The sequence below is a fragment of the Stenella coeruleoalba genome (genome assembly GCF_951394435.1).
Source record: "Stenella coeruleoalba genome assembly, contig: scaffold_41, whole genome shotgun sequence".
Classification (NCBI taxonomy): Eukaryota; Metazoa; Chordata; class Mammalia; order Artiodactyla; family Delphinidae; genus Stenella; species Stenella coeruleoalba.
The window spans coordinates 2,629,658-2,648,449 of NW_027646196.1; the positions used below are offsets into that span (position 1 = coordinate 2,629,658).

The following is an 18,792-nucleotide window of genomic DNA, read 5'->3' on the forward strand; positions in this document are numbered from 1 at the left end:
ATAGTGGGTGTACCAACTTACAATCCCACCACCAGTGTACTAGGATTGCCTTCTCCATGTCATGAACAACATTTCATATCTGTATACTTTGGAATAATAGCCACGTTGAGAGGTGTGACCTGACGTCTCATTATGGGTTTTCTTGTGGACCATTCATTAAATGAAATGAAATGAAATGAAATGAAACCATCTCTCTTCCCGAACCAACCAACCAGAACCCTTCACCGACCGTACACTAACCCTCCCCCTCCCCCTCACCCTGACAGACAGACGCCAAGCCTTGTCCGTAAGCGGGACCGTAAGCCTGTCCCGTGGTCGTGCCCTCCCCTGCACCCTCCGCAGGCCCCGTCCCGGCCTCCTCTACTCCTCCGCCTCTGTCTCGCCTCGCCCTCCCCCCCCCCCCGTCCCGGCCTCCTCTACTCCTCCGCCTCTGTCTCGCCTCGCCCTCCCCCCCCCCCGTCCCGGCCTCCTCTACTCCTCCGCCTCTGTCTCGCCTCGCCCTCCCCCCCCCAGCCCACGCACTTACCCGAAGCCTTACGGGAACCCGTCCTGCTTTTGGCAGGCTCCTGATGGGTACTACTTGCCAAGTGGCAAAGCAACCATTTCTCACCACTAGTCTGATATCCACTTAGGCAGGGATTCGAAGAGGTCGCGTTTGTTTGGGTGCGTGTGTTTGCATGCATGAAAAGTAGGCCGAGAAGTCCCTTCGTGGGATTCAGATGGACTCCGTGTAAGTCTGGTGTCCAGGAGCCAAGGTGCCGTCGTACCAAACGGCTGCTTCAGTGTGGGAGTGTAGGCCTGTGGCTCTTCGAGAAGGGCTAGTGGGCATAGAGTCCCTCAGGTGGCTCTCTCTCTCATGTGCTTGAATTCTCCTGTGTGTGTGTGAGTGAGTGAGTTCCTGACGTGGAGCCATTGATCAAGTCAATGCTTCGTTCCTACAGAGAATTCTGTCGTGTCGTGCTCGTCCTCGACGGCCAGAAAATCAGAACGCCCTTTCTGTTTCCAACCAACCAGATGGTGTGTGCAAAGTGCCCTGGGATCCAGCCTAGGACCTACCTGTACATAGAGCTGCACGTCTGCACTGCTGCACAGGTAAGGGAAATCGCCTCCTGCGTTCAGGCGAGCCCTCCGGGCATTAGGATACAGTTTGGACACGTCTTCCTTCTTCAGCTGCAGTTGCAACTGCACTCTCTGGTCAGACACCTGGAAGAGAACACGAGGCCCAAAGTGTTCTTTCAATGTGTTCTGTGCATGTTCGGCAAAGGGCCGCCCCCCCCCCCCCCCGCCCAAACCTTACGCTAACCCCTACTCTCATCCTATCCCGTACGCTACACTCACACTGAGCCGTCCCCTAACAAACAAACAAACACGTCCCCTAACCCGTTGTCGTGCCCTGAGCTGGACCCTCAACCCTACCCGAACCCGTAACCTAAAACGCAACGTAAGCCTAACCCATTGTCGTTGTCGTACCCGAAACTGGACCCCACCCCATACCCGGTCCCTAAGCAGAACCCTCACCCTAACCCTAATTCATGCACTAACAAACAAACAAACATGTCCCCTAACCGTAGCCTGGTCCCGAACCCGTCCCCGTCCCCTAACTAACTGTAACCCTTCCCCTTCCCCTTCCCCGAACCATACCCTATACTCCTAACCCGCCCACTCACGCTAACCCATCCCCTGACCCTTACCCTAACTTGGATCCTAATCTGTACCTTCCACCGTACCCATCCCCGAACCCACACGCTAACACTAACCCGTAGCCTACAACGTCCCCGAAACTGGACCCGACCCCATACCCGTGTACGAATTCGTACACTAACAACAAACAAACAGGAACCCGTGGTCTACCGGGACCCTACACACCGGACCCGAACCTGTCCCCTAAACCGAGCCCGATCCCTAACCCTCGCCGCAATCCGTTTCCGTACCCTAGCCCAAATCCCTTGTTGGACCCTAAACTGCCCACTGAACCGTCCCTGTTCCCTAAGCCAGGCACGAACACTCGTCTGTACCCTAACACGTACCCATTCCCGGACCCGGACCCTAAACCCACCCACAAGCCCTGCCCCTGACTCTCACCCAAACCGTGCCCTGATCCTAATCTGTACACTCACCCGTACCCTAACCACACAGACTACTCCTAACCTGGACCCTACCAAACACTGACCCGTTGTCGTACCCGCACCCGGACCCGAAACCATCTCTCTTCCCGAACCAACCAACCAGAACCCTTCACCGACCGTACACTAACCCTCCCCCTCCCCCTCACCCTGACAGACAGACGCCAAGCCTTGTCCGTAAGCGGGACCGTAAGCCTGTCCCGTGGTCGTGCCCTCCCCTGCACCCTCCGCAGGCCCCGTCCCGGCCTCCTCTACTCCTCCGCCTCTGTCTCGCCTCGCCCTCCCCCCCCCCGTCCCGGCCTCCTCTACTCCTCCGCCTCTGTCTCGCCTCGCCCTCCCCCCCCCCGTCCCGGCCTCCTCTACTCCTCCGCCTCTGTCTCGCCTCGCCCTCCCCCCCCCAGCCCACGCACTTACCCGAAGCCTTACGGGAACCCGTCCTGCTTTTGGCAGGCTCCTGATGGGTACTACTTGCCAAGTGGCAAAGCAACCATTTCTCACCACTAGTCTGATATCCACTTAGGCAGGGATTCGAAGAGGTCGCGTTTGTTTGGGTGCGTGTGTTTGCATGCATGAAAAGTAGGCCGAGAAGTCCCTTCGTGGGATTCAGATGGACTCCGTGTAAGTCTGGTGTCCAGGAGCCAAGGTGCCGTCGTACCAAACGGCTGCTTCAGTGTGGGAGTGTAGGCCTGTGGCTCTTCGAGAAGGGCTAGTGGGCATAGAGTCCCTCAGGTGGCTCTCTCTCTCATGTGCTTGAATTCTCCTGTGTGTGTGTGAGTGAGTGAGTTCCTGACGTGGAGCCATTGATCAAGTCAATGCTTCGTTCCTACAGAGAATTCTGTCGTGTCGTGCTCGTCCTCGACGGCCAGAAAATCAGAACGCCCTTTCTGTTTCCAACCAACCAGATGGTGTGTGCAAAGTGCCCTGGGATCCAGCCTAGGACCTACCTGTACATAGAGCTGCACGTCTGCACTGCTGCACAGGTAAGGGAAATCGCCTCCTGCGTTCAGGCGAGCCCTCCGGGCATTAGGATACAGTTTGGACACGTCTTCCTTCTTCAGCTGCAGTTGCAACTGCACTCTCTGGTCAGACACCTGGAAGAGAACACGAGGCCCAAAGTGTTCTTTCAATGTGTTCTGTGCATGTTCGGCAAAGGGCCGCCCCCCCCCCCCGCCCAAACCTTACGCTAACCCCTACTCTCATCCTATCCCGTACGCTACACTCACACTGAGCCGTCCCCTAACAAACAAACAAACACGTCCCCTAACCCGTTGTCGTGCCCTGAGCTGGACCCTCAACCCTACCCGAACCCGTAACCTAAAACGCAACGTAAGCCTAACCCATTGTCGTTGTCGTACCCGAAACTGGACCCCACCCCATACCCGGTCCCTAAGCAGAACCCTCACCCTAACCCTAATTCATGCACTAACAAACAAACAAACATGTCCCCTAACCGTAGCCTGGTCCCGAACCCGTCCCCGTCCCCTAACTAACTGTAACCCTTCCCCTTCCCCTTCCCCGAACCATACCCTATACTCCTAACCCGCCCACTCACGCTAACCCATCCCCTGACCCTTACCCTAACTTGGATCCTAATCTGTACCTTCCACCGTACCCATCCCCGAACCCACACGCTAACACTAACCCGTAGCCTACAACGTCCCCGAAACTGGACCCGACCCCATACCCGTGTACGAATTCGTACACTAACAACAAACAAACAGGAACCCGTGGTCTACCGGGACCCTACACACCGGACCCGAACCTGTCCCCTAAACCGAGCCCGATCCCTAACCCTCGCCGCAATCCGTTTCCGTACCCTAGCCCAAATCCCTTGTTGGACCCTAAACTGCCCACTGAACCGTCCCTGTTCCCTAAGCCAGGCACGAACACTCGTCTGTACCCTAACACGTACCCATTCCCGGACCCGGACCCTAAACCCACCCACAAGCCCTGCCCCTGACTCTCACCCAAACCGTGCCCTGATCCTAATCTGTACACTCACCCGTACCCTAACCACACAGACTACTCCTAACCTGGACCCTACCAAACACTGACCCGTTGTCGTACCCGCACCCGGACCCGAAACCATCTCTCTTCCCGAACCAACCAACCAGAACCCTTCACCGACCGTACACTAACCCTCCCCCTCCCCCTCACCCTGACAGACAGACGCCAAGCCTTGTCCGTAAGCAGGACCGTAAGCCTGTCCCGTGGTCGTGCCCTCCCCTGCACCCTCCGCAGGCCCCGTCCCGGCCTCCTCTACTCCTCCGCCTCTGTCTCGCCTCGCCCTCCCCCCCCCCCGTCCCGGCCTCCTCTACTCCTCCGCCTCTGTCTCGCCTCGCCCTCCCCCCCCCCCGTCCCGGCCTCCTCTACTCCTCCGCCTCTGTCTCGCCTCGCCCTCCCCCCCCCCCGTCCCGGCCTCCTCTACTCCTCCGCCTCTGTCTCGCCTCGCCCTCCCCCCCCCAGCCCACGCACTTACCCGAAGCCTTACGGGAACCCGTCCTGCTTTTGGCAGGCTCCTGATGGGTACTACTTGCCAAGTGGCAAAGCAACCATTTCTCACCACTAGTCTGATATCCACTTAGGCAGGGATTCGAAGAGGTCGCGTTTGTTTGGGTGCGTGTGTTTGCATGCATGAAAAGTAGGCCGAGAAGTCCCTTCGTGGGATTCAGATGGACTCCGTGTAAGTCTGGTGTCCAGGAGCCAAGGTGCCGTCGTACCAAACGGCTGCTTCAGTGTGGGAGTGTAGGCCTGTGGCTCTTCGAGAAGGGCTAGTGGGCATAGAGTCCCTCAGGTGGCTCTCTCTCTCATGTGCTTGAATTCTCCTGTGTGTGTGTGAGTGAGTGAGTTCCTGACGTGGAGCCATTGATCAAGTCAATGCTTCGTTCCTACAGAGAATTCTGTCGTGTCGTGCTCGTCCTCGACGGCCAGAAAATCAGAACGCCCTTTCTGTTTCCAACCAACCAGATGGTGTGTGCAAAGTGCCCTGGGATCCAGCCTAGGACCTACCTGTACATAGAGCTGCACGTCTGCACTGCTGCACAGGTAAGGGAAATCGCCTCCTGCGTTCAGGCGAGCCCTCCGGGCATTAGGATACAGTTTGGACACGTCTTCCTTCTTCAGCTGCAGTTGCAACTGCACTCTCTGGTCAGACACCTGGAAGAGAACACGAGGCCCAAAGTGTTCTTTCAATGTGTTCTGTGCATGTTCGGCAAAGGGCCGCCCCCCCCCCCCCCCGCCCAAACCTTACGCTAACCCCTACTCTCATCCTATCCCGTACGCTACACTCACACTGAGCCGTCCCCTAACAAACAAACAAACACGTCCCCTAACCCGTTGTCGTGCCCTGAGCTGGACCCTCAACCCTACCCGAACCCGTAACCTAAAACGCAACGTAAGCCTAACCCATTGTCGTTGTCGTACCCGAAACTGGACCCCACCCCATACCCGGTCCCTAAGCAGAACCCTCACCCTAACCCTAATTCATGCACTAACAAACAAACAAACATGTCCCCTAACCGTAGCCTGGTCCCGAACCCGTCCCCGTCCCCTAACTAACTGTAACCCTTCCCCTTCCCCTTCCCCGAACCATACCCTATACTCCTAACCCGCCCACTCACGCTAACCCATCCCCTGACCCTTACCCTAACTTGGATCCTAATCTGTACCTTCCACCGTACCCATCCCCGAACCCACACGCTAACACTAACCCGTAGCCTACAACGTCCCCGAAACTGGACCCGACCCCATACCCGTGTACGAATTCGTACACTAACAACAAACAAACAGGAACCCGTGGTCTACCGGGACCCTACACACCGGACCCGAACCTGTCCCCTAAACCGAGCCCGATCCCTAACCCTCGCCGCAATCCGTTTCCGTACCCTAGCCCAAATCCCTTGTTGGACCCTAAACTGCCCACTGAACCGTCCCTGTTCCCTAAGCCAGGCACGAACACTCGTCTGTACCCTAACACGTACCCATTCCCGGACCCGGACCCTAAACCCACCCACAAGCCCTGCCCCTGACTCTCACCCAAACCGTGCCCTGATCCTAATCTGTACACTCACCCGTACCCTAACCACACAGACTACTCCTAACCTGGACCCTACCAAACACTGACCCGTTGTCGTACCCGCACCCGGACCCGAAACCATCTCTCTTCCCGAACCAACCAACCAGAACCCTTCACCGACCGTACACTAACCCTCCCCCTCCCCCTCACCCTGACAGACAGACGCCAAGCCTTGTCCGTAAGCGGGACCGTAAGCCTGTCCCGTGGTCGTGCCCTCCCCTGCACCCTCCGCAGGCCCCGTCCCGGCCTCCTCTACTCCTCCGCCTCTGTCTCGCCTCGCCCTCCCCCCCCCAGCCCACGCACTTACCCGAAGCCTTACGGGAACCCGTCCTGCTTTTGGCAGGCTCCTGATGGGTACTACTTGCCAAGTGGCAAAGCAACCATTTCTCACCACTAGTCTGATATCCACTTAGGCAGGGATTCGAAGAGGTCGCGTTTGTTTGGGTGCGTGTGTTTGCATGCATGAAAAGTAGGCCGAGAAGTCCCTTCGTGGGATTCAGATGGACTCCGTGTAAGTCTGGTGTCCAGGAGCCAAGGTGCCGTCGTACCAAACGGCTGCTTCAGTGTGGGAGTGTAGGCCTGTGGCTCTTCGAGAAGGGCTAGTGGGCATAGAGTCCCTCAGGTGGCTCTCTCTCTCATGTGCTTGAATTCTCCTGTGTGTGTGTGAGTGAGTGAGTTCCTGACGTGGAGCCATTGATCAAGTCAATGCTTCGTTCCTACAGAGAATTCTGTCGTGTCGTGCTCGTCCTCGACGGCCAGAAAATCAGAACGCCCTTTCTGTTTCCAACCAACCAGATGGTGTGTGCAAAGTGCCCTGGGATCCAGCCTAGGACCTACCTGTACATAGAGCTGCACGTCTGCACTGCTGCACAGGTAAGGGAAATCGCCTCCTGCGTTCAGGCGAGCCCTCCGGGCATTAGGATACAGTTTGGACACGTCTTCCTTCTTCAGCTGCAGTTGCAACTGCACTCTCTGGTCAGACACCTGGAAGAGAACACGAGGCCCAAAGTGTTCTTTCAATGTGTTCTGTGCATGTTCGGCAAAGGGCCGCCCCCCCCCCCCCGCCCAAACCTTACGCTAACCCCTACTCTCATCCTATCCCGTACGCTACACTCACACTGAGCCGTCCCCTAACAAACAAACAAACACGTCCCCTAACCCGTTGTCGTGCCCTGAGCTGGACCCTCAACCCTACCCGAACCCGTAACCTAAAACGCAACGTAAGCCTAACCCATTGTCGTTGTCGTACCCGAAACTGGACCCCACCCCATACCCGGTCCCTAAGCAGAACCCTCACCCTAACCCTAATTCATGCACTAACAAACAAACAAACATGTCCCCTAACCGTAGCCTGGTCCCGAACCCGTCCCCGTCCCCTAACTAACCGTAACCCTTCCCCTTCCCCTTCCCCGAACCATACCCTATACTCCTAACCCGCCCACTCACGCTAACCCATCCCCTGACCCTTACCCTAACTTGGATCCTAATCTGTACCTTCCACCGTACCCATCCCCGAACCCACACGCTAACACTAACCCGTAGCCTACAACGTCCCCGAAACTGGACCCGACCCCATACCCGTGTACGAATTCGTACACTAACAACAAACAAACAGGAACCCGTGGTCTACCGGGACCCTACACACCGGACCCGAACCTGTCCCCTAAACCGAGCCCGATCCCTAACCCTCGCCGCAATCCGTTTCCGTACCCTAGCCCAAATCCCTTGTTGGACCCTAAACTGCCCACTGAACCGTCCCTGTTCCCTAAGCCAGGCACGAACACTCGTCTGTACCCTAACACGTACCCATTCCCGGACCCGGACCCTAAACCCACCCACAAGCCCTGCCCCTGACTCTCACCCAAACCGTGCCCTGATCCTAATCTGTACACTCACCCGTACCCTAACCACACAGACTACTCCTAACCTGGACCCTACCAAACACTGACCCGTTGTCGTACCCGCACCCGGACCCGAAACCATCTCTCTTCCCGAACCAACCAACCAGAACCCTTCACCGACCGTACACTAACCCTCCCCCTCCCCCTCACCCTGACAGACAGACGCCAAGCCTTGTCCGTAAGCGGGACCGTAAGCCTGTCCCGTGGTCGTGCCCTCCCCTGCACCCTCCGCAGGCCCCGTCCCGGCCTCCTCTACTCCTCCGCCTCTGTCTCGCCTCGCCCTCCCCCCCCCCGTCCCGGCCTCCTCTACTCCTCCGCCTCTGTCTCGCCTCGCCCTCCCCCCCCCCGTCCCGGCCTCCTCTACTCCTCCGCCTCTGTCTCGCCTCGCCCTCCCCCCCCCCGTCCCGGCCTCCTCTACTCCTCCGCCTCTGTCTCGCCTCGCCCTCCCCCCCCCCGTCCCGGCCTCCTCTACTCCTCCGCCTCTGTCTCGCCTCGCCCTCCCCCCCCCCCGTCCCAGCCTCCTCTACTCCTCCGCCTCTGTCTCGCCTCGCCCTCCCCCCCTCCAGAATCCGTGTTCCTAAGCCTCACCCAGTCCGAAAACTTTACATGAACCCATCCACAATCCTAAGCAATAGTACAAATACTACGAGCACGAGTACTGGAGCGCTGTAAATGAAACCTGCCCTCAAAATGTCTTCAGGGAGGTAATGGCCAAAATATTTCAAAATGTGACACATACTTCAAGAAAACCATTTGAAGAGGTAAGCGCTACTCACAGCTTGAAGAAAAAGAGGACATGCCTGAAAGTTCAATTTCAAGGGAGTATGAGATGCATGCAAATCCAACCTCAAAGAGGTGTCAGCTCACACCTGTCAGAATAAACATCAGCAGAAAAACTACAAACAATAAATGCTGAAAGGGTTGTGGACAAGGGCATACCCTCAAATTTAAGTGGAACATAACCTGGTAAGAGCCACTAATGAGAACAGAATGGAGACGCCTTTACAAGGTAAACATTTTGCTACCATATGATCCAACAGGCCCTCTCCTGGGCCTATAACCGAAGAAGACATAATTGAAAGACACAGGCAGGCAAATGTGCATTTCAGCAGTGTTACAATAACCAAGACATGGAAGCAACCCAAAAGTCCATCAACAGGTGAGTGGACAAAGAAAAACTGGTCCACGTACAGATGGAATATTAGCCAAGGAAAACAATGACACAATGCCATTTGCATCACCGTAGATGAGTCTAGAAGTAATCACGCAACTTGTAGTAAGTCAGAAAGCGAAAGACACGTATCCTGTGATATCACTTATAGGTGTTACCTAAAAATTGATACCAGTGAAGATATTTCCACAGAGAAAGGCAATCACAGATTCATTAAACAAACTTATGGTTCACCAATGGGAAGGTGTGAGGATTGGATACATTAGGATGTCAGAGTTAACAGAGCTATACAAACACAGGTGAAGTATATAATCACCAAAGACCTACGGAATACCAAGAGAAGACTACTCAACATTGTGTCATAACCTAAAATGGGAAAAGGATCCAAAGAAGAAAAGAGATAGGTATATGTGGAAAACAACCACATCTTGCACACCTAAAACAAGCAAAACATTGTAATCACACTTGCTGTGATAAACAATGAAAATTAAATTTTAAAAAGGAAAAATATTTAGTGAGATATAAACTTAAGGGGCTTTTTGCTGGCCCATTCCATTCTAATTTGCAACCTAGAACAGGACTTCCATTGAGGCTCTGTTTCCCTAGTAACCAGATTTGGTTAATGAGAACTGCTGCCGCCTTGTGGCCGTTTCACACAACAGCAGCTCTAACTGCAGCTGTAATGGTTACTTGATAGTCAAAATAATTGCAGGCCTGTAAACGACACCTGTCCTCAAAACAATCCTTCGGTCGTAAATCGAGCAAAAATCTCAAAAGACATCCATATTTCAAAACGACAATTTCAAGAGGCATATTTTATGCACATTTTATATTCTGTCTCTCGTTTTGTTATAGAAAAAGGCATGGAAAAACGCTCAACGTCAGGAATTAATACAGCCATGCAAATCCAGTCTAGAAACACATTCACCTCAGAGCCGTCAGAAGGATCATCAGCAAAAAAGTCTACATAGTATAAATGCTGAAGGGGTTTTAGAGAACTGTGTACCCTCTAGCTGCTGATGGGATGTAACCTGGTAAGAGCCAGTACAGAGAACAAAATGGAGGTGTGTTTAAAGGTAAAACTTGAGCTACTATGTGATCTGGTAGGCCCACTGATGGGCCTATCAGCTGAGTAGACCTGAATCGAAAAGACACAGGCTGGCAATCCATCACTGCAGCAACATGTACCATAGCCAAGAGCTGGAAGAAACCAAAATGTCCATCAACAGAAAAATGCACCAAGAAGAAGTGGTCCATGAACACAATGGAATATTAGCCATGGAAAAGCATGGAACAATGCCGTTGGCACCAGCGTAGAAGGATCTAGAGATAATCACCCTACCTGAAGTAAGAAAGAAACCGAAAGACAGATATCCTATGACATCACTTATAGGTGTTACCGGAAAGTTGATACCCATGAAATAATTTCCAAGACAAGGCCACTCATAGATTCAGAAAACCAAATTATGTTTAACCAAATGGAAAGGTGTAAGGAATGTATGAATTAGGATATGGGGGTTAACAGACATGTACTAATATATATGAAATATATAATCACAAAATACCCCTGGAATACCAAGAGAGGTCTACTCAACACTCTGTAATAACCTACATGGGAAAGGATCCAAAGATGAATAGATCTATACATTGGTATAATGAAGCAGATTCTGTTCAGCTAGAACACACACAACAATTTTCTCAAATTTGCTCTTATAATTAATAAAAATTAAATTTAAAAAAAAGCAAGCAAGAATTATGGAGATATAAGCTCTTGGGCGTTTGCCCTGACACATTCCACTCTAAATCGCAGCCTACAAACACGATTTCCAGGAACCCTCTGTTGCCCAAAATCCCAGAATTGGAAACGTCGGAATGCTGTCGCCTTGTGCCATTTCCCACAAGAGCGGCTTTAAAACCACAGGTAACCGTCACTTACCATTCACAAGGACTCACTCTGCGCTGTAAAGCACACCTGCCGTCAAAACTTGTGCTGAGGTATGGAATGGCCAAAAAAATTAAAACCTGGCAAATTTTTCAAGGAGATAGTATGAAGAGGTAAGTTTTACCCACTATTTTTCAAATAAAAAAAGAAAATGGATAAAAGCTCAACATCAGGAATTATTAGACTCATGCAAATCTAGCCTGCAAAAAGGTTTCAACTCACGCAAGTCAACTACCATCAGCCAAAAGTCTACAAACAATAAACGCTGAAGGTGTTTTAGAGAACTGTGTATCCTCTAGCTGCTTGTGAGATGTAAAGTGGTAAGATCCGGTAATGAGAACAGAAAGGAGCTGCGTTTAAAAGTAAAAATTGAGATGTCATTCGGTCCAAGACGCCCACCACTGGGCCTATCACCTAAGCGCCGAATCGAGAAGACACACGCTGACAAACCTGTACTGAAGTAATACTGAAAATAGCCAGGACCTGGAAGCAGCAAAAATGTCAGTTAACAGATGAATGGACAAAGAAGCAGTGGTACATGTACCTAATGGAAGATTAGCTTTCAAAAAAATGAACAATGTCGTTTTCATGACTACAGGTGAGTCTAGAAATAATCATATTATGTGAAGTCAAAAGTGTATGATATATATCCTATGATATAATTTATAGATGTTATCTTAAGATTCCTACCAATGAACATATTTCCAAAGGAAAAGACACTCAGAGACGTATAAAACAAACTAATGGTTAACCAAAATGAAAGGTGGGAGGATGAGTAAATTAGGATTATGGGGTTAACATACATACACTAATATATGTTATAAGTATATAAACTTATAATATATAAAATATACAAATCATATAATCATTAATATATATAAATTATATAATCACCAAACACCTACCAAATACCAAGGGAGCTCTACTCAACACTCTATAATAACCTACATGGTAACAGGATCCAATGATGAACAGATATATGTATGAAAAATTGATCCTAATTGGTACATCCAGAGAATCACAACACTCTAATAAAATTTACTCCATGACATTTTTTTTTCTTAAATTCCATATATATGTGTTAGCATACTGTATTTGTCTTTTTCTTTCTGACTTACTTCACTGTGTATGACAGAAAAAAAAATGTCATGAAGAACCTAGGGGTAAGGCAGGAATAAAGACGCAGACCTCCTAGAGAACGGACTTGAGGTTATGGGGAGGGGGAAGGGTGAGCTGTGACGGGGCGAGAGAGAGTCATGGACATATACACACTAACAAACGTAGTAAGGTAGATAGCTAGTGGGAAGCAGCCGCATGGCACAGGGATATTGGCTCGGTGCTTTGTGACAGCCTGGAGGGGTGGGATAGGGAGGGTGGGAGGGAGGGAGATGCAAGAGGGAAGAGATATGGGAACATATGTATATGTATAACTGATTCACTTTGTTATAAAGCAGAAACTAACACACCATTGTAAAGTAATTATACCCCAATAAAGATGTTAAAAAATAAAAAAAAATAATAAAAAAAAAAAAAAAATTTACTCCAATAGGGGCTTCCCTAGTGGTGCAGTGGTTGAGAATCTGCCTGCCAATGCAGGGGACACAGGTTCGAGCCCTGGTCTGGGAGGATCCCACATGCCGTGGAGCAACTATGCCCATGAGCCACAACTACTGAGCTTGCGCGTCTGCAGCCCGTGCTCCACAACAAGAGCGGCCACAATAGTGACAGGCCCACGCACCTTGACGAAGAGTGGTCCCCGCTTGCCGCAACTAGAGAAAGCCCTCGCACAGAAACGAAGACGCAACACAGCCAAAAATAAATAAATAAATATTAAAGGCAAAGGAGAGAGGGGAAATTGTAGATCGAGGAAGAATCTAGTTTAAAAAAATTTACTCCAATAAGAAACATAAAATAAATTTAGAAAACAAACGTAAGTAGGAGACATAAGCTTTTGGGAGTTTGTCCTGGGACATTCCACTACAATTTGCAACCTAGGACCACAACTTCAAGGAAGGCTCTCCTGTCCTTGTAACCAAAGCTGGGAATGTAGAAATCTGCCGCCTTGTGGTCAATTCCCGCAACAGCAGCTTTAATCCCAGTGCTATTGGTCACTTAATATTCACAAGGACTGCAGGGCTTTAAATGACACCTGCCCTCAAAAAATATCTTGCGGTCAGGAATGGACATTAATATGCAAAACAGTAGAAAATCCGGAGAAGACAATTTCGAGAGGTAAATTTCCTCACAGCGTTTTTTTTTAAGGACATGAAAAAATGTTCAACATCAAAAATTATTAGGGACATGCAAATTTAAACTACAAAAAGGTGTCAGCTCACAATAGTCTGAATGGCCATCAGAGAAAAATGTCTGCGAACAATAAATGCTGAATGGGTTTCCGAGAATGGATACACTCATATGCTGTTGCTGGGATGTAAACTGGTAACAGCCACTAATCAGAACAGAATGAAGGTGCCTTTAAAAGGTAAAAATTGAGCTACTATGTGATCCTGCCAAAACACTAATGGGCCTGTAACCCGAGAACACCAGAATTCAGAAATACCCAGGTACCCAAAAATGCTCTTCAGCGATACTTACAATAGCCAGACATGGAGGCAAGCAAAATGTTCAAAAACAAATGAATGGGCAAAGAAGTGGTACATGTACACAATCGAATATTAGCCATGGAAATGATGAAACAATGCCTTTTCCATCACCACTGATGAACCCAGGGGTAATCATACTACGTAAAGTAAGTCACAAAAAGAAAGACAAATATCCGATGACATCATTTACTAGGGTTATCTAAAAATTGATACCCATGAATATATTTCCACTGCGAAAGACCCATACAGACTTTGAAAAAGGTGAAAGGAATGGAAAAATTAGGATGTTGGGGTTAACATGCATTTAATAATTCATATAAAATATATAATCAAGAAGGACCTACTGGATGCCAAGGGAGGTCTACTCAACTCTCTCTAATGACCAACATGCGAAAGAATCTAAACCTGATTAGATATATGTATACATATGAATGAACAGCTTCTTTACACCTAGAACAAACACAACATTGTAATCAAATTTACTCTGATAAGAAATAAAAATTAAATTAAACAAGAAGTAATGTGACACAAGATTTTGTGTATTTGTCCTGGCACTTTACACTCCAATATACAATCTAGGAAGAGGAATTCCACTAAACCAATGTTTTACCTAGCAATCAAGGTGAGTATGAATAAATTCCACTGCCTTGTTGCCCTTTCCTGCAACTTTAAAAACAATGCTTATGGGGACTTAATATTCAGAAGAACTGTTGGGCTCTACATGACACCCACAATCAGGAAATGTCCACAGGTAGGTGAGCAAAATAAATTCCAAAGGAACAGACTTTCAAGATCCTATTTCAATAGGTAAATTTTACACTGTTTAAAAGAAAAGCACTTGAAAAGATGTTCTAATTCCTATATTATTAGCGTCATGGAAATCAAAACTACAATGAGGGGTCACTTCACATGAGTAAGAATAGCCACCATTGAAACATCTACAAACAGTAAATGCTTGAGAGGTTGTAGAAAAAAGGCAACCCTCCTATGCTGCTGTTGGGATCTAACATGGTAACAGCCACTATAAATAAGAGTATGGAGGTGCCTTTACAAGGTAAATTTAGAGGTACCGTATGATCCAGCTGTCCCACTCCCAGGCCTATAACAGGAGGAAACCAGAATTGGAAAACACACATGCACCCATATGTGTACCGCAGCACAATTTACCACGTCTAAGACATGGAAGCAACCAAAATATCCATCAGCAGATGGACGGATAAAGAAGCGGTACATGTTCACAGTGAAATATTACTCAGAAATGAAAAGAATGAAGGAATGCCATTTGCAGCATCATAGATAGAATTAGAGATAATCATACTAAGTGAAGTAAGTCAGAAAGAGAAAGTCAAATATCATATGATACTACTTATAGCTGAAATTTAAAAATTGATACCAATGAACTAATTTACAAGAGAGAAACAGGGACTTTCCAGGTGGTCCAATGGTTAAGAATCTGAGCTTCCAATTCAGGGGGCATGGGTTCGATCCCTGGTGCTGGGAGAACTAATATCACACATGCCTTGCAGTACAGCCAGAAAAATAAAATAAAAGAGAGAGAAACAGACTCACAGACTTAGAAAACAAACTTATGCTTACCCAATGAGAAAGGTGGGTGGAAGGAATAAATCAATCAGGAGGCTGGGGGAAATATTTACACACTAATACATATAAAATAGATTATCAACAAGGACCTACTGCATAACAAAGGGAAGTCTACTCAACACTCTCTAATAACCTATATGGGAAAAGGATCTGAAGATGAATACACATATGAATATACATAACTGAACAAGATTCTGTACGCCTACCACAAACAGAATATTTTAAATCAACTTTACTCCAATAAAAAAGAAAAATTAAATTAAAACAAAAACAAGAAGTAACAAAACAGAAGATTTGGGCTGTTTGTTCTGCCACAGCCCACACTCATTTACAATCCAAGAGCCCGTCTTCCACAGTGGGTCTGGTTACCCAAGTAACCAGAGAGGGGCATGAAGGAAATCCTAACATCTGTGCCCATTTCCACAACAGCAACTTTAAAACATGTGCTTATGGGCACTTCATATTCACAAGGACTGCCAGGGTGTAAATGACACCTGCCCTTAACAAATGTCCTGTGGTAGTTATCGAGCAAAAATTCAAAATAGTCAGACTTTCAAAAACCCAATGTCAACTGTAACTTTTCCTCACAGTGTTTAAAGAAACACATGCAAAGATGCTCAAGGTCTTGTGTTATTGGAGAGACACATGCAAATCAAAACTACAACAAGGTTTCACCTCACACAGTCAGAATGGCCATCATCAAAACGTTTACAAACCATAAATGCTGGAGAGGACAGGGAGAAAAGGGAACCCTCCTATGCTGTTGGTGTGATGTAAGCTGGTAAGAGCCACTATAAAGTACAGTATGGAGATGTCTTTTAAAAGTAAAAATAGAGCTACCATATCATCCAGCAGTCTTACTTCTGGGTGTATATCTGCAGAAAGCCAGAAATGAAAATGGCAAATGCACCCAAACCCAAACATGCACTGCAGCACTGTTTACAATAGCCAAGACATGGAGGCAACCAAAATGTCCATCAACAGATGAATGGATAATGAAGAAGTTGTACATGTACACAATCAAATAAATATTACTCAGAAATGAAAAAGCATGATCACCTCTAGGTCCATTCCTGTTGCTGCAAATGACATTATTTCATTCTAAGTGAAGTAGGTCAGATAGAAAAAGACAAATATCATATGATATCACTTATAGTGGAGTCTAAAAAATGATAGAAATGAACAAATTTATAAAACAGAAACAAACCAACAGACTTCATATATCCTTCAGGGAGAAAAAGTTTTAAATGTTTCCAATCACTAAATGTCAACCTGAAAAATGTAAGCAATAAATACCACTGTAAAGGTATTAATTCTCCCCAAATTAACCTATACCAGGCATTAGCAAACTAAACCTGGAGATCACATCCAGCCTATCATCTTCTTTTGTAAATTAAATTTAATGAATGATCCACAAGAAAACCCATAATGAGACGTCAGGTCACACCTCTCAACGTGGCTATTATTCCAAAGTATACAGATATGAAATGTTGTTCATGACATGGAGAAGGCAATCCTAGTACACTGGTGGTGGGATTGTAAGTTGGTACACCCACTATGAAAAGAATATGGAGGTCCTGATAAAAGCTAATAGTAGAACTATCATATTAGCCAGCAATTCCACTGCTTGGTATATGTCCAAAGAAAATGAAGACACCAATTTAACAAGATACGTGCATCCCAATGTTCATAGCAGCATTATTTACGATTGCCAACATATGGAAGCAAACTAAATGTCCACCAACAGATGAGTGGATAAAGAAGATGTGGTATGTATACACAATAGACTATTACTCAGCCATTAAAAGGATCAAAGTCTGCCATTTGCAACAACATGGATAGGCCTAGAATATTTATGCATACTTAAGTTAGAGAAGGACAAATACACTATGTTCTCACTTCTCTGTAGAATCTAAAAATGCAAGAAATGTATGTATATAACAAAACAGAAATAGACTCACAGAGAACAAATCAGTGGTTACTGGTGGGGCGACTTAAAGGGGGAGGGAAAAACAGTTGTTTGTTTCTCTAAATCCAGTACCCCTAGGTACGAAATAAACAAACAAGGATATATAGTACAACACAGGGAAATATAGACATTACTGTGTAATCACTTTAGTGGAACACGATCTATAAAAATATTCAATCCATATGTTGTACCCCTGAGACTAATGTAATATTGTAAATCAACTATACTTCAATTTAAATCATCCATAGGGTGGCTGAATGGATTAAAGAAAGTTCAATTATACTGTGTACAAGATATCCATGTTAACTTCTAATCCATATATAGCATAAAACTGAAAGATTGGGAACAAAATACTCCATGAAAATGATACTTGACTGACTAGTCTATTATGAGATAAAAAAGACTTGAAGTCAAACCTCTCAAAGGAAAGAAGGTTATCATATAATGATAAATGGATTAATTCATCAAGAAATCATGACAATTATAAATATGTATGTATCCAGCTTTGGAGCCTCTCAACATATAAAGAATATGTTAACCCACGTGAAGGGGAAAATGTGCAGAAATAAAATAATGGTAAGAAACATCGACACCCAACTTTCAACACTGTATAGATCATCCGGACATAATATCAATCAGGAAACACTGAACCTGAACACACACTTGATATCAAATGAACCTAACATACATCCACAGTATATTCCACTCAACAGCAGCAAACTTTCCATTGTTCTTAAGTACACATAGAACATTGCCTAGGGTAGATCCTATGTTAAGCCACAAAACAAGTCTTCAAAAATCCAAGAATACTGAAATCATATCCCGGATCATTTCCAACCACAATGGTATGAAACTGAAATTCAATGTTAAAAAGAATAATTGAAAATTCAAGAACACTTGGAAATTGGACAATAAGCTCCTGAATAGCCAATGCATACAGGAATAAATCCAAACGGAAATTTACAAGAAATCTCAAAGCAAACAAAATTGGAAACACAAAGTACCTAAATTTATGGAATACAGGAACAAGACTGCAGTTCAAAGAGTTATGTTTACAGTAATAGATGCATATATTTTCAAAGAATTCTTGAGAGGGGATCAAGATGATGGAGCAGGAAGATACTGAGCTCCCCTGCTGCCAAAGGCACACCCAAATTACAACAACTTACACGGAAATTATCTCTGAAGACCAGCAGGGAATGTTTTCCACAACTAAAGATATAAGGAAGGAGAAACCACAAGGCAGGTAGGAGGACTGGAAACAGTCTAATTGGAACCCACACATAGAGCACAGTGACCCACAGCTGGAAGATATCACAATTGCATAGGTCCTCCACATGGAGGGAAGGGTATGAGCCTGGCATTAGGCTGCTCAGCCCAGGGTTCCTGCACTGGAAGAAAAGAAC

General features: G+C 47.3%; 1 long non-coding RNA gene across 2 annotated transcripts; it reads left to right on the forward strand.

Moving 5' to 3' along the window:
* Positions 1-869: 869 nt before the first annotated feature.
* LOC307181266 lies at positions 870-7,182 on the forward strand. 2 transcript variants are annotated; one of them, XR_013826262.1, is made up of 4 exons: positions 870-1,092; positions 2,953-3,103; positions 5,018-5,168; positions 6,921-7,182. It is a non-coding gene; the product is annotated as an uncharacterized lncRNA (long non-coding RNA). The 2 variants fall into 2 exon arrangements; XR_013826263.1 differs by lacking the exon at positions 6,921-7,182 and having other exon boundaries at positions 5,018-5,493.
* The last annotated feature ends 11,610 nt before the right edge of the window (positions 7,183-18,792 follow it).